We start from the raw sequence: 15,108 nt of genomic DNA on the forward strand, positions 1-15,108 counted from the left end.
ATATAATTGTATTCTATTTTATATGTATTGCACAATGCCCTCACTGTGCACACGGCACTAATAATGTTTTCAGTAGTGATGGCCGAACGGTTCGCCCGGCGGTCGTTTCGCGGCGAATTTCCGACATTCGCGGTCCGCACGTTCGAACGCCTTTTTCCGTCGTTCGCCGCGGCGGACTTACGTGTTTAATGTATACAAGAACTTTAACCTTTGGTGACACGTTTATCATGTGATACAGGACAGCCAATTGAGACATGACAGCACATGGACACTTGTACATTCCCCCTAACCTATAAATACACCCGATCCGGTGGCCATTTTACATTCTTTCTTCTGTTAAGATAGGGACAGGTTCCTGTGTGGAGTAGGGAGAGATAAACCACTAGCTATTTGGTACACAAAAGTTCTTTTCAGGACTGGTATAGGTGTTAGGTGTTGATAGGTTTGCTGTGCTGCTGATTCTTGCAGCAGCCTGAGTGTCTTTTGTTAGTTTAGAGAAAGGGAAAGGACGGTGTATGCTACAGGGACAGCCAGATTAGTCTTTCATCATCATCATCATCATCATCATCATTAGCTGTTACTATCAAGGTCCACAAAAGAGCTGTTCCAGTAACCACTAATCGTTCTCTTTTTTTGCCAATTTGTATAGGGACAGGAAGGAAGCAGTGTTGTCAGGCAGTGAGGGTAATTTTAAAGACTTGCTGTTATTATTAGTTCCACAAAGGTTCTTTTCAGGACTGGTATCAGTGGTACAGTAATAGGCTTGTACATGTATAATATTCTTTCTTCCAAATATAGAAAGGATATTATACTTGACTGCTGCCCTTCTGCTGCAGTCTGCTAAACATTCACAACTCACTTGTTCCACAAAAGTTCTTATAAGGACTGGTAACTTGGTATAGGGTGCTACGGTACATAGGCTTGAGTGCGGTACAGTCTGCTGTTCTGTAAGGACCGCTATCGGTCCACAATAGATAGGGTTGACGTGCACCACTGCTGACCGCTGCCCTATACTGCAGCAGTCCTTCAGCGGTATAGGGACTGACGTACAGTCTGCTAATCACTAACACACAACCTGCTTGTTCCACAAAAGTTCTTATAAGGACTGGTAACTTGGTATAGGGTGCTACGGTACATAGGCTTGAGTGCGGTACAGTCTGCTGTTCTGTAAGGACCGCTATCGGTCCACAATAGATAGGGTTGACGTGCACCACTGCTGACCGCTGCCCTATACTGCAGCAGTCCTTCAGCGGTATAGGGACTGACGTACAGTCTGCTAAAAACTAATACACAACCTGCTTGGTCCACAAAAGTTCTTATAAGGACTGGTAACTTGGTATAGGGTGCTACGGTACATAGGCTTGAGTGCGGTACAGTCTGCTGTTCTGTAAGGACCGCTATCGGTCCACAATAGATAGGGTTGACGTGCACCACTGCTGACCGCTCACCTATACTGCAGCAGTCCTTCAGCGGTATAGGGACTGACGTACAGTCTGCTAAACACTAATACACAACCTGCTTGTTCCACAAAAGTTCTTATAAGGACTGGTAACTTGGTATAGGGTGCTACGGTACATAGGCTTGAGTGCGGTACAGTCTGCTGTTCTGTAAGGACCGCTATCGGTCCACAATAGATAGGGTTGACGTGCACCACTGCTGACCGCTGCCCTATACTGCAGCAGTCCTTCAGCGGTATAGGGACTGACGTACAGTCTGCTAAACACTAATACACAACCTGCTTGGTCCACAAAAGTTCTTATAAGGACTGGTAACTTGGTATAGGGTGCTACGGTACATAGGCTTGAGTGCGGTACAGTCTGCTGTTCTGTAAGGACCGCTATCGGTCCACAATAGATAGGGTTGACGTGCACCACTGCTGACCGCTCACCTATACTGCAGCAGTCCTTCAGCGGTATAGGGACTGACGTACAGTCTGCTAATCACTAACACACAACCTGCTTGTTCCACAAAAGTTCTTATAAGGACTGGTAACTTGGTATAGGGTGCTACGGTACATAGGCTTGAGTGCGGTACAGTCTGCTGTTCTGTAAGGACCGCTATCGGTCCACAATAGATAGGGTTGACGTGCACCACTGCTGACCGCTGCCCTATACTGCAGCAGTCCTTCAGCGGTATAGGGACTGACGTACAGTCTGCTAAACACTAATACACAACCTGCTTGGTCCACAAAAGTTCTTATAAGGACTGGTAACTTGGTATAGGGTGCTACGGTACATAGGCTTGAGTGCGGTACAGTCTGCTGTTCTGTAAGGACCGCTATCGGTCCACAATAGATAGGGTTGACGTGCACCACTGCTGACCGCTCACCTATACTGCAGCAGTCCTTCAGCGGTATAGGGACTGACGTACAGTCTGCTAATCACTAACACACAACCTGCTTGTTCCACAAAAGTTCTTATAAGGACTGGTAACTTGGTATAGGGTGCTACGGTACATAGGCTTGAGTGCGGTACAGTCTGCTGTTCTGTAAGGACCGCTATCGGTCCACAATAGATAGGGTTGACGTGCACCACTGCTGACCGCTGCCCTATACTGCAGCAGTCCTTCAGCGGTATAGGGACTGACGTACAGTCTGCTAAACACTAATACACAACCTGCTTGGTCCACAAAAGTTCTTATAAGGACTGGTAACTTGGTATAGGGTGCTACGGTACATAGGCTTGAGTGCGGTACAGTCTGCTGTTCTGTAAGGACCGCTATCGGTCCACAATAGATAGGGTTGACGTGCACCACTGCTGACCGCTCACCTATACTGCAGCAGTCCTTCAGCGGTATAGGGACTGACGTACAGTCTGCTAATCACTAACACACAACCTGCTTGTTCCACAAAAGTTCTTATAAGGACTGGTAACTTGGTATAGGGTGCTACGGTACATAGGCTTGAGTGCGGTACAGTCTGCTGTTCTGTAAGGACCGCTATCGGTCCACAATAGATAGGGTTGACGTGCACCACTGCTGACCGCTCACCTATACTGCAGCAGTCCTTCAGCGGTATAGGGACTGACGTACAGTCTGCTAATCACTAACACACAACCTGCTTGTTCCACAAAAGTTCTTATAAGGACTGGTAACTTGGTATAGGGTGCTACGGTACATAGGCTTGAGTGCGGTACAGTCTGCTGTTCTGTAAGGACCGCTATCGGTCCACAATAGATAGGGTTGACGTGCACCACTGCTGACCGCTGCCCTATACTGCAGCAGTCCTTCAGCGGTATAGGGACTGACGTACAGTCTGCTAAACACTAATACACAACCTGCTTGGTCCACAAAAGTTCTTATAAGGACTGGTAACTTGGTATAGGGTGCTACGGTACATAGGCTTGAGTGCGGTACAGTCTGCTGTTCTGTAAGGACCGCTATCGGTCCACAATAGATAGGGTTGACGTGCACCACTGCTGACCGCTGCCCTATACTGCAGCAGTCCTTCAGCGGTATAGGGACTGACGTACAGTCTGCTAAACACTAATACACAACCTGCTTGGTCCACAAAAGTTCTTATAAGGACTGGTAACTTGGTATAGGGTGCTACGGTACATAGGCTTGAGTGCGGTACAGTCTGCTGTTCTGTAAGGACCGCTATAGGTCCACAATAGATAGGGTTGACGTGCACCACTGCTGACCGCTCACCTATACTGCAGCAGTCCTTCAGCGGTATAGGGACTAAGAGTTTTGTCACAGGGTCATTTAAAAAATGACATGCAGAGGAAGAGGCAGGCCCTTCCGCAGGGGTGGTAGGGGTAGGGCAGGAGCAACAGGCTTGAGCCAAAGTGGGAAGTTGCAGAAGGTGCGTTCAATTACTTTAAAGGATGCACCAGACTTGGTTGAGTGGCTCGCTCAGCCTTACTCTTCTGCACCCTCCTCATCCTCTCGATCTGCACCCTCTTCTTCACTCTCTGCTATGTGCACCCCCAAAGACACTACCACCAACAACACGACCACCACCACCACCACCACATACCTTCCGCTTGAGTCACTGGAATTATTTTCCGATCCATATCAAGAGGACATTTCTGATGCGCAGCCACTCTTGGTATTGGATCAGGAAGAGGAGGTAGCAACAAGCGCTACTCAGCAGTCTGACGCCAGTACCCAGATCAGCCCAAGGAGGAGGTTGGTCCCCGGTGTTGCTGCCTACTCCGAGATCTCTACTTATAGCGGTGGGGAAGGTGACGTTGATGATGACGTGTCTAGTGATGTCACGTGGGTGCCCACAAGAGAGGAAGAGGAGGGGAGTTCAGAGGGAGATATGGACCAGCAGATAGGGAGGAGAAGCAGCAATGACTTACATTGCACAGCAGGGACAAAGCAGACTGCAAATGTATCAGGAGCGAGTCATCGACCATGTACGGTCACATCTGGCGCTCCCAGGACACCGGCACATGGCTCCGCAGTGTGGGCTTTTTTTAACGTGTCCGCTGCTGACAATAGCGTTGCCATCTGCAATCTTTGCAGTCAACGCGTTAGTCGCGGTAAGCCCAATACTCACCTAGGGACGACCGCCTTAAGAAGGCACATGAGCAGCCATCACCGAGCCCAGTGGGAGCAACGGAACACACAAAGCCACACTGCAGGCTCTCACCGTCCAGCCTCGTCTTCTACTTCTCCTTCTCCTCTCTCCTCACAATTGTCCTCCACTCCACCTTCCATCACGCCAAGCTCACATTTTTCTGCAAAAAGGCAGGCTTCCGTGGGCCTAATGTTTGAGCGTAAAAAAATGATGATGCCGGATAACCCTCTTGCCCAACGGTTGGCGGCTGGCTTGTCAGAACTCATAGCCCGCCAACTACTGCCATATAAACTGGTGGACTCGGAGGCCTTTCGCAAATTTGTGGCCATTGGAACACCACAATGGAAGGTCCCAGGAAGGAAGTATTTCTCAGAGAAGGGCATCCCAGAGCTATATGGCCATGTTCAGCGGCAAGTGAATGTATCTCTGGCACACAGTGTCGGTGCCAAGATACATCTGACCACAGACACGTGGTCTAGCAAACACGGGCAGGGAAGGTATATCAGTTTTACTGCCCACTGGGTGAACCTTCTGACGGCCGTCAAGCATGTAACCCGTGGCACCCGTGTAGATTTGGTTTTACCGCCACGGATTGCATGCAGGCCTGACTCTTCTTCTCCTCCTCCTACTCCATCCTCCTCCCTCTCCTCCTCAGCTGCCTCCTCCTTTTCCGCTGCTAGCGTCTCTTCCACTGCACCGCCCAAGCTCCCCAGAACCTATTCCACATGCCAGGTGAGACGTTGCCATGCCGTGCTGCGTCTGTTGTGCCTGGAAGCAAAGAGCCACACTGGCCCGGCACTCCTTTCAGCTTTGCGTTCACAGGCAGATGAGTGGCTAACACCGCTCAATTTGACAGTTGGTAAAGTGGTGTGTGACAACGGTGCCAATCTGCTTAGCGCATTGAAACAGGGCAAAATCACGCACGTGCCGTGCATGGCACACGTCTTAAACTTGGTCGTGCAGCGATTCCTTGTCAAATACCCTGGGGTCCAGGACATCTTGCGGCAGGCAAGGAAAATCTCGGCCCATTTCAGAAGATCTTACACGGCCATGGCTCGCCTTGCTGACATTCAGCGGCGACACCATCTGCCGGTCAGACGTCTTATTTGCGATTGCCCGACGCGATGGAACTCAACCTTCTATATGCTTGATAGGCTGCTCCAGCAGAAACGTGCAGTTAACGTCTACCTGTATGAACTCTGCGAAAGAAACGGTTCTGGGGAGCTGGGTTTTTTTTCACCGCGCCAGTGGCTGCTCATGCGCGACACATGCAGACTTCTGCGGCCATTTGAGGAGATCACCAAACTGGTCAGTCGCAGCCATGGCGCCATCAGTGACATGGTACCTTATGCCTTCTTTCTGGAGCGTGCATTGCGTCGTGTCATTGATCAGGCTGTGGAGGAGCAGGAGCGGGAAGATGAGGAAGTCGCAATGCTGGATGAATTCCCAGGGGGGGCTACTCTATCTGAGACAAGTCAACAACAGGAGTCTGATGAGGAGTCAGAGGAGGATGGTGCCGGGGCGGATGAGCAGGAGCAAGAAGAGCATGCTTTAAACCTTTCTGGGATCCCTGTTGTGCGAGGATGGGGAGAGGAGAATGAAGAGGACGACATTATCCTGGATGATGAGCAGGAGCCAGGCCACCACACCGCTTCCACTTTAGTGCAAATGGGGGCCTTCATGCTCCAGTGTTTTAATAGGGACCCCCGTATAAAAAGCATGAGGGTCAAGGACCAGTACTGGGTGGCAACGTACTTAGACCCCCGGTACAAACACAAAATGGCGGAAATGTTACCGCCGTCGCAGAGGGCTGTCAGAATGCAGCACTTCCAGGCCTTGCTTCGAGAAATGCTGCATTCTGCTTTTGCGTGCGCTGGCAGAGGAGCAATTCCCACTCCCAGAGAAGGATTTGCGGGTACCAATCCAACAGCGCCTGCAAGAAGAGGCCGGTTTGAAGATGTGTTGGTGACTTCGGATATGAGGTCATTCTTTCAGCCGACCCATCGACAGGTGTCATCCGGATCCAGCATCAGGGAACGCCTAGACCGTCAGGTGTCCGACTACATTGGGTTAACGGCCGATGTGGACGCTCTGAGGAGTGATGAACCCCTAGACTACTGGGTGGGCAGGCTTGACCTCTGGCCAGAGCTTGCCCAATTTGCAATCGAACTGTTGGCTTGCCCCTCATCCAGTGTCCTGTCCGAAAGGACGTTCAGCGCAGCAGGGGGGATTGTGACCGATAAGCGTACTCGCCTAGCTCACCACAGTGTTAACTACCTCACATTTCTAAAAATGAATGAGGCATGGATCTCGGAGGAATTCAACACATGTGACCAGTAGACCATGTATATGTCTATAAACTATTTTTTTAATCAAGCACACAGACCTTCTTAATTCATTTGGCTCACTTCCTTGACCCAAAAAAGCACACCGTACTATATGCCCCTACCCTCCTCTTTGAAGAGGTTGAGCGGTGTCATATTTCTACTGGGGCTGCTTATGATATCCCTGTGCTGTGCTGACTTCCTCCTGGGGGTTCTTATTATGAAGGGATCACACTATCCCTGTGCTGTGCTGACTTCCTCCTGGGGGTTCTTATTATGAGGGGATCACACCATCCCTGTGCTGTGCTGACTTCCTCCTGGGGCTGCTTACGGTGCTGCTGTCAGTGCTGTATGTCACGGTGCTGCTGTCAGCGCTGTATGTCACGGTGCTGCTGTCAGCGCTGTATGTCACGGTGCTGCTGTCAGCGCTGTATGTCACGGTGCTGCTGTCAGCGCTGTATGTCACGGTGCTGCTGTCAGCGCTGTATGTCACGGTGCTGCTGTCAGCGCTGTATGTCACGGTGCTGCTGTCAGCGCTGTATGTCACGGTGCTGCTGTCAGCGCTGTATGTCACGGTGCTGCTGTCAGCGCTGTATGTCACGGTGCTGCTGTCAGCGCTGTATGTCACGGTGCTGCTGTCAGTGCTCTGTATTACGGTGCTGCTGTCAGATGCCTCTATCACGGTGCATGTGTCATTCCGGTATGTCACGCTGCTGGTGATCATCTCCTGCACCCTCTTCTTTGCCTACCCTGGTCCCTGACCTTCCCTCTCCTCCATTGCCTTCATTAGCTCCATAGTCCTGAATTGTTAGAACAATTTCCCAAATAAAATAAAAATGCTTGTAGTTATCGATCCCAAATTCACCTCATACATGTATTATGTCATTGTCCAGATGGTGGGACTACGTTTTACCCCCTAATAATTACCACGTGGCCGCAAATTCGACATGAAGGTTTGCAAAGTTCGCCTCCCATTGAAGTCAATGGGGCCCGCGGCGAACGGTCGGTTTCGCGAACGTTTGGGTCCGTTCGCATTTCGCGTTCGCGAAACGTCCCGTCGGAAGTTCGTCCATCACTAGTTTTCAGTACATGTTTTGCATTCTTTCAAGTCCTGATTAGAATTAGCCTGCCTATGTAACGCCCTTTGTTACCATAAATGTACAATTGTAATATTAATGTGATACCTACGTAATCATGTGTATAAAAACCTTCAAATGCGTCATAATAAAGGAGAACGGTTGTTTGGAAAGATGCTGAGCCTATCTTTTGTGTCTGTTCCCTACTGCAGTAGTTATTATTAATTTGGAACCACTAATCAATATGAGGGAGTAATAGAGAGTTGCCTATCTATAAAATATCTATTTCAGTTGCTTTTGGTTGTTTTTTTTGGTAGTAGGTACTATTACATGGCCAGAACTGAGGTTTGTATTAACACAACTTTTCCTCTACACACTTTAGAAAAATTAATCATTTTACTGGAAGAAATTACATCCATATGATGCGTTGTCTTAATGGTTGAAGCCTTCCCCGTGGATCATGAGTTAGATTTCTATGTTGATTTATAGGTTGCTCTATTATGTGTAGGGGATGTGGATGGGTTCATCATCGTAACATGTCCCTTGTTATCTTTCTTCAGCATCCACTCTCCAATAAACTGTCTTTATGTTGCAGGTCAGTAAAGAACTGAGGAAATAGAGAAAAAAATAATAATCATTCAACTCCACTCAAATGTGACCATTGCTTATATAAATATACAGTATGAATAAAGTATCTGAGAGAGAAGAGGCAAAAAACTCAATTCACAACAGAGCTCAAGCAATCTCAATGGAGCAGGCTATAGGTGGAGATTCCCTCCAAGGCCATGGACAGCAGAAAAGATCTGCAAGGGATTCTAATTTGCCTAACTCCATTCAAAATTAAAACAAAAACTAGAATTCAGTTTAAGAAAAAAATTAAATTGAGATGTGTTGAAATATAAATAAAAGGTTTAAGAATAAAAAAATAAACTCAAGTTGTCAGGGCTTTAAAAAAATAAATAACAGGTTTCGTCATATTAGGTCTAATGCCCATTGCCTATATGATACATTCTAATTACTGCTGAAAATGACTTTTTTCAGTAATTATTCCAACACATACAAACATTTGCCAAGACTTCTTGTTATAGAAAAATTGGAACCTGGAACAGTGATTGAAGTGAATCTGAATTCAGGACTTTTAGAATAAGATGGAGTTGTGTGGGGTTAAGTTGGAATATCCATCTATTTTTATTGCTGAAAATGTCCCAGTTGAGGATATTTCACCTCAATTATTGTCCAGGAAAGAAGTGTCAGACATAACAGGAAATAGGAGGACATCAGGAATGCAGATGGCACAGCAAAACTTTTTTTGTGGGAAGGCTTTAGAACCCTTTGTCTGGTTTACCACTGGATAGAGTTCTACCATATAGCTGCTACTAGATGACAGGCTTGAGAAAGAGGCGTTGCCACCTCCAAACATGTAGCCATGCCACCTCCACGTCCTCCAGCATCTAATGTCATCAGCCAAATTCCCATCCTGTCAGACTGGCTCCCACTTCATGTCAGTGGCATTTACATTTTTTGCACTAATAAATAATTCAATCTGCTCCACTTAGACGTGCTCTTCTTTATATAACTGCTACTGGTTACATTTGGCTTGGTTGGCTAGAATGGCTACATTTTTATGAAGATGTTGAGATTGTTTAAAGTAAAATTAAAGGCAAAATCTTTTTTTTTTCTTTAGTTAGAGTGGACAGGGATTAGAGCCCGACAGGCTTTTATTGTTGTCTATGACCCTGTTAGTGAGATTCATCCTCTATCTTTGACTTTTTTTCGTTGAAAGTAAAAGTTAAAGAAAATCACAAATTTTGGGTTGTCCCCAGAACAGTACTAAAGGGGACACTAGTTCTGGTGACCCTTATAACAACCAGAGAGTCTCTAACTTTGGGGGGAGTTCTTCTTGCTTTGTGTTTTGGCTATGGTACAGCAAGTGAAGGGAAATCTCTCCAATGGGACACAGATACCAACAAAAATAAAATTGACAGGGGTTACTGCCCTCCCTTACTCTATCCAAAATGGAAAAAAAGTTTTGCATATAGATCTACTTTAGGCATTTAGAGCATTTAGTTCTACTTTAATGCCTACTACAGACAACCCTATTATGGATTTTTTTTACTCCCCTTGTGTTTATACTTTTTCACTATGTAGTATAATTTTCTTACACAAAAATAATCTGTCAGATCATTTGATGCCTGCCTAAACTGGTCAAAAAATACACTATATTACCAAAAGTTTTGGGATACCTACCTTTACACGCACATATGAACATTAATGGCATCCCAGTCTTAGTCCGTAGGGCTCAATATTGCGTTGGTCCACCCTTTGCAGCTATAACAGCTTCAACTCTTCTTGGAAGGCTGTCCATAAGGTTTAGGAGTGTGTCTATGGGAATGTTTGACCCTTCTTCCAGAAGTGCATTTGTGAGGTCAGGCACTGATGTGGATGTGAAGGCCAGGCTCACAGTCTCCGCTCTAATTCATCCCAAAGCTGTTCTATTGGCTTGAGGTAAGGACTCTGTGCAGGCCAGTCAAATTCCTCCACCCCAAACTTGCTCATTCATGTCTTTATGGACCTTGCTTTGTGCACTTGTCCAAATCATTTTCTTGGAGGGGGGATTATGGTGTGGGGTTGTTTTTCAGGGGTTGGGCTAAGCCCCTTAGTTCCAGTGAAGGGAACTCTTGAGGTGTCAGCATACCAAGACAGTTGGACAATTTCATGCTCCCAACTTTGTGGGATGGCCCCTTCCTGTTCCAACATGACTGCACAAAGGAAGAATTTGATGTGGGGGAACTTGACTGGACTGCACAGTCCTGACCTCAACCCGATTTTAGGAATTAATTAAAGTGCAGACTGCGAGCCAGGCCTTCCTGTCCAACATCAGTGCCTGACCTCACGAATGCACTTCCTGGAAGAATGGTCAAACATTCCCATATACACACTCCTAAACCTCGTGGATAGCCTTCCCAGAAGAGCTGAAGCTGTTATAGCTGCAAAGGGTGGGCCAACTCAATATTGAACCCTATGGACTAAGACTGGGATGACATTAGTTCATGAGCATGTAAAGGCAGGTGTCCCAATACTTTTGGTAATCTAGTGTATCTCTGTGTATCTCTATATATCTCATGGGGTTCGAGGGTCAGGTGAAGCTAGGACGCTGTGTCCATGCATTCTGAGGATTTTTAAATATAATAGCTACAGAACACACTGCTACACAGATAACTCTGACAACTTGTAGACTAGTATGGCACTAGCAACTAGTATATAAAATCAATCAAGTTGTAGTAGATTACTATTTCTTTTAATTTGAACACAAGGTTTATTTTATTTTTTGTTATTTTTTTTTTTTTAAAGCCACCTACAAAGAGTATTGTCCTCAAATATTTTTTCTCATTTTCTCAAATTTGCATTCTACAGACTTTCTACTTTCTGCACACTGTTTATTGGCCTGGGGTGATCTTAGGAAACCCTTTTGTGTAATACAAAAGGTAACTTCTCTGTAAGGGCCTGTGTCTAGCCAGAAAGTCCACAAATTCAAATAGAAGGTGGAAGTCCGCCAGCTTGACTATAGTCAGAAGTGTCCCAGTCCCCTGGTTTGCATGCTCAATTGATGGTGTGTTAGCACCCTTGTGAAAATGATGACCTGTCTAAATTCAGATTGAAATTCAGCATTGAGCACTTATTTATGGATACTATAATATATAATAAAAATGTCATCTATAAAACCTCACAGCATTTTGTTTTTTAAATCCACCACCAACAGTATGTGCTGTGAGGACAGGAAGTTCTCTAGCACAAGAGTGTCTTAATGAAGCAGTAAAAAGGGCATTTGTCCAGAGTCTGCCAGGGGAGAGATCCAAGGAACAGAGCTTTTAGTAATTGTAACAGATCCTAATAGTTACTTTAACCTAGCCTGTATCCAAGCCCCTCTGTGTAACAATGCAAGTGATTTTTTTTTTACAGTCTCTTTTTTTGTGTTGATAATTCCATGAAAAACCCAGTTGAATAAGAAAAAATATTGCTTTACGCCCATGCAAATCACTGAAACTTTGCAGTCTTGATCTTTTTCCCCAAATTTTAACAAGAAACCATTTGTGGGTCTGGTTTAGTTATCACTTGTAATTGCTGATTTGTAGAGCACCAGCAAGCATTTATGCATTAAATATTAATTAATGCATTTATTTAAATCACCTCTCACGTCCACACTGGGAATTATGCATAGGATCTTAATCTGAATGCTATTTGCTGTTTTAAACAGGCTTTACGCTGGATTTAAAAAAAGCCTTGTTTAAAATTACTGCCAGCACTCCCATTATAATCTGTATTCAGCACTTCCACCCTGGGGGAAAAGGGTGCTTTAAATTGAAATTACGTGTGAAAAAATAGGCTTTTATTGGGTCATGATAGCCAAAGTGTAATGCCTGTGTAGCTGTAACACACTGAACATGGGCATGACCACGCAGGGGTAAAACATTTTGTAATCATTCAACATGATCAGTACATGCAGTGTTTTTTTTCCACGTAATTTTATTTTCCCTAGTGTGATTGCAGAGTTCTTTGCGTTTGTTTCCAACCTTTATCAGGCTTGCAACAATAATTTGAGTTCTTCTTCTAAACCAGGGGTCTCCAAACTTTCTAAACAAAGGGCTATTTTATTGTCCTTTAGACTTTAAGGGGGGGGGGGTGCGCTGTTGCCAGTGGGAGTGGAAATTTTCCTGGCGTCAGTGGGAGTAAATATCCTCCCATTAGTTATTAAGGGGATGAATAGTGTCCCATTGTTGGTATCATTGGGAGGAATAGTGCTCCATTGTTGGTGTCAGTGGGAGAAATGCTGCCACATTGTTGGTGTCAGTATAGTATACAGTATAGTGGCAGAATAGTGTCTCCTATCAGTGGGGGGAATAGTGCCTTAAGGGTCTGATAAAGGCAAGCAAAGGGCCGCAGTTTGGAGACCAATGTTCTAAACCCTGCAATGAACAGCACATCAGTGTCCTACTAAATAGTTGACACTAATGAACCCTTATACTTGTATTTAATAAATCATTGCCAAAACCAGTATCTCATAGTAACCAATCACTATAGTCAGATGAGTTAAATTGATATCTGATTGGCTGATGTAAAAAACTGTTCTTTGTACATAATGGTTGTACAAATTTGGACGGAGTTCATTAATAATATTAAACAATAATTACTCCAGTTGCCACAAGTTTAATGAGTCTCATAATGTTTAAACAACTCTTTCTCCTCTTCTTCTTTTGGCATGGGTGACCATGTTGACGATGGGAGGCTAAAGATGTAAACAGTGTCAACAGTGCTGTGCCATGAAAGTAGATCTCATTCATCTAAATGAGTATGGATGAGCAAATCTGCCTGGGTTTATTTGTTAATCATTTCAAAAATGTCATTCTAAGTTTGAAGCTTTCAAACTTTGCAGTGTACCCCATTGAACTCTATGGGCAGCAAATCTTGGTATTCGATCAGGGCACTGCCATAGGAGACACGTTCTAATGTCAAATTGACTCTCATGACTCATTGAAGACCCCTTTCACACTGCCAGCATTTTTCAGTTGCTTCAGCGCTAAAAATAGCGCCTGTATAGCACCTGAAAAAAGCGACTCCATTCACTCCAAAAGTCCTGCCAGCATCTTCTTTTGAATGGTGACGGAGCGGTGAACTCCCCCGCTGCACCCCATTGAAATCAATCGATGCCGCTGGCAAAATGCAGCTCCAGCGGCGTTTTGCGGGTGGGTTTAACCCCTTTTTGGCCACTAGCGGGGGAGTTTAGTGCAGCTAAAACAGCGTTTTTTTAGAGCCGCTTTACTGCCTATGCCTGGGGCCACTTGGTGCCTAAGCCCTCTAAGGGCATAGGGTATGCTGTGAATTATATGTGTTCCTTATTTCTGACAGTGAATCTGCAAAGTTTTTGGCCAAATGTAAGTGACTCTACTAAAGTGAACTTTTAGTTTTGTTTTCATGGACTTAAATTTCAACAAAGCCACTAAACCACCTCCATCATACAGCAAGGTAAAATGTTAATACTGACCAGAAACAACAATAGGCTGTTACTGTGGTGCTAGTTATGTAACTTCACTACTATTGGGATCCAGCTTGCCAAAAAGCATTTTCTGCCCGAATTCTGTCTGCGTATAGCAAGTCTGTTGTAATCGTTACTATCAGCTGTTTTATTATGTCTAGTATTGTCATCATGCGGTGTACCTTTTATCTATATACTAACAGGATACTGGATAACCAAAGTAGCTTCATAATCTGTACTGGGCCTCATTTCTCAAAGTTTCTTAAAAGGATATGTCATTTTTTGCATTCAACCAACTTCATTAATAAAAATATTACATTTTAAGCAAAAAAAACAGCCAAAAAACAAAACAAAAATAAAACACCTACAATTAATACCCATCCACGTAGATTACATTTGTAGTTATGCTGTTTACATCTATGGGCTAGATCTGTGTGGGCTATATGCAGTGTTATCTCATTTGGGAATAGAATTACACCCATCAAGGATGAATACAGTTCTTTTATATTGTTTTTTTTTTACTTTTGGATTTTGAATAAACTTTATACAGGCATACCCCGCTTTTAAGTACACAAGGTTTTATTACCAAAGTTTAATTGAACAAGCTGGGGTTAGAAGCTCATTGGTTTCTATGCAGAAGTGAGCCTGATTTTGCACTTTACAGCTTTAGTAAATAAACCCCAATGTGTGCTTAAAAGTGGGGTATGCCTGTATACTTTTATACAGAAAACTCTAGTACTAATCTCCTTTATTTGGGGGTTATTGGTAAAACCTACAAAGCCCTTTCTTTCTTTGTTTTTCGATCCAATATTTATTGGATGTGGTGCCATGTCAACAATGTGTGCTTCATTTTGTGCTATAGATTAAATTTGTAGCTATATTAAAGTTTATAGGAACCAAATAACAAATATCATTAGATGTGTTAGCTGCATTCATTTTCTTATTTTTGGGCTGTTTAGGCTATTTTTCTCTTTATTTTTGCCCCATGATCCTGCCAGTAACAATTATCCTGTCTTAGAGTGTTCTCCTGATTTTGGATTACTGAGCTCAAAAAAAGTATATAAATACAGCCACCACAACTAAAAACTTGTAATAATATATATTACCATTATTTTTAACTAGCAATATAATTCACTTTTGTTATTGAGT

The sequence above is a fragment of the Lithobates pipiens genome, unplaced genomic scaffold, assembly GCF_037356315.1.
Source record: "Lithobates pipiens isolate NorthernLeopardFrog02 unplaced genomic scaffold, aLitPip1_a1.2 Scaffold_8, whole genome shotgun sequence".
Lineage (NCBI taxonomy): Eukaryota > Metazoa > Chordata > Amphibia > Anura > Ranidae > Lithobates > Lithobates pipiens.